The following is a 2,518-nucleotide window of genomic DNA, read 5'->3' as shown; positions in this document are numbered from 1 at the left end:
CTTTTCTTTTTTTCTGTCAATGTAGTTCAAGCTTTTGGTGCGGGAGCAGTGGCACAAGTGGTAAGGCATCTGCCTAGGACAGACCTCAGTTTCACTTCCCTGACGTCCCATGTGGTCCCCAAAGCCAGGAGCGATTTCTGAGCGCATAGCCAGGAGTAACCCCTGAGCGTCACTGGGTGTGGCCCCAAAACAAAACAAAAATAATATAGTTCAAGTTCTTAAGAGGATGAAGCCGGTGTGTGGGGAGCTTGAGAGAGCCTTATCATGGTGCTACTAACTTGCTGCTTCTTAAGCAGGCTCATCCCAGGCACAGGCTGTAAGTTAGACACAATGGAGCATGTTCCTATCTTACTGCCTCTTCCTATCTATATACAGGAAGATATCCATTGTACAGAGCATTTCCCTTCATTCAATACTCCCTCGTAATGAAATTGAACCTGATGTGCCTTCTCTGACTTCTCTTCATAGGTCTGATGACCTTTTAGAATGTTTAGTGCCAACCCTCTGGGAAGGGTTTATGCCATGCAAGACTAAGTATGCTCTAGGAAGGCCTGTGTATTTCTATTCATCTTTCTGTGCCTGGGAAGCTTCCACACACAAGGCAGGCAGGACACATTCAGTATGTGCAAGTCACAGACCTGACTGGCACTGTACAACTTGAGCATGTCCTGGAGGACACAAGAAGGAAGTGAGTGGAATTCACGGGAGTCCCGTCTGCCCAGCAGTATTTTCTGAAAATTTCTTAACAAATGCATGTTCTTCCTTCCAGGAGGAGTGGGGTACAAAGATAAACTGGGATCACTGGCAGCCCGTGTAAGAAGCAAGGAAGAACCTGGCAAAATGCAATCTGATCCCTTCACCTTTTAGTGCCCAAACCTCATTGTTTAGTCAAGCGACAGAGAGAACCCCTGGACTGGTTTAAAAATCATACCAACACCGTGAAAGATTGCCTGGAGTGGGTCCTAATCCTACAAGAGGGAAGGATGTGATGTTTTTTTGTTTTGTTTTGTTTTGTTTTGTTTTTTTGGTTTTTGGGCCACACCTGGCGATGCTCAGGGGTTACTCCTGGCTGTCTGCTCAGAAATAGCTCCTGGCAGGCACAGGGGACCATATGGGACACCGGGATTCAAACCAGCCACCTCTGGTCCTGGATCGGCTGCTTGCAAGGCAAACGCCGCTGTGCTATCTCTCCGGGCCAGGATGTGATGTTTTAATCTGGGATCCAACATTGTGGGGTTTCAACATATGCTGAGAATCTGGTGTTTGACACATTGACTTCTATTGTTTGTTTTCGTTTGGGACCATACCCAGAAATGTTCAGGTCTTACTCCTGGCTCTGCACTCTGGGCATCAAACCCAGACAAGCTGCATTCAAAGCAAGCATCCTGTCCATTACTATTGCTCCTGGCTCAGTGTAAACTTAGCTCTGCTGCAAACATGATGAGGACCAGGATCCTTTTGCAGAAAAGGGGTGGTTCCAAGTGTAACCACCACTTTTTCATGTTTGACCTCTGGTTAAGCACACATTTCGTACCAGCTGACCCACAGACCCTGAGACAAACATGCATACATGCAGGTTCCCAGGTGTTCATCATGCTGATATGGGCCCAGGGAAGATGCTGGCATTTGTTAACGGCTGGGTTCCTGCATTCTCAGGACTTCCTTCTCTGGCTGGCCTGGGCTTTAGGCACAGGTAGCAGGGGCCATGTATATTCATCAATGCACAGGTCATCATGTAGCTCATGGCCACAACCTCACCCTAACTTTGAGCCAGCTGCAAGAGCAACAGAAAGAGCCTGGGGGTATATATTTAGCTACATTGTGTTCCTCCAAAGGTGCTGTTTTGCAGTAAGCATGATGAGTGTGTTTATGGGCAGAAGGCGCAGAATTTGCCCCTTCTTCCTGGCTTCCCAGGATGCCTATAAGGCCCATCACTTGAGGGATTTTACAGAAAAGGAAAATGCTCTTTGGGTTTCTGCATTTTCGAGGTGGACACATCAATGTGCTTTCTTTTCCAAAGGCTTTCCAGATGCCTATGAAGGAATGGATGGGCAAGAGAAGCAGAAAAAAAATGCAGGATTTTCATGAGTTTCTCAGTAAAACCCATCTGGGAAAATCATTCATTCCATCAACAGAGTTTTCCTTGAAACACATTAGGCTTTGGTTCCCACTATCACAGTCTCCAATCAAGTAAATAAGTTCTTCCCTGCCTCCCTTCACAGTGGCTTTCACCCATCTGTTGCTCTTGTACCTCTCCTCCCCCTCAGATCTCCCCAGAGATCAACCAACAGAAAAACAGTAGAGTGGGGCAAGACCTCCACCACAGACTATCCTGGCTATTATATGGCAGACAAAAGAAAACGAGAAAAGATCTTTGCTCCAGACCACCCCAGAGCAAGTTTCTTTTGTTGGGGGGGGGGGGTAACACCTGACATGGCTCTGTGTTCAAGGGGGTCTTCTGGTTGTGTTCAGGGACTGTGTGGTGATGGGTTCAAATCTCAATACCCTGCAAACTAAG

This window comes from Suncus etruscus, chromosome 8 (genome assembly GCF_024139225.1).
Source record: "Suncus etruscus isolate mSunEtr1 chromosome 8, mSunEtr1.pri.cur, whole genome shotgun sequence".
Classification (NCBI taxonomy): Eukaryota; Metazoa; Chordata; class Mammalia; order Eulipotyphla; family Soricidae; genus Suncus; species Suncus etruscus.
This window is presented reverse-complemented; position numbering follows the sequence as displayed.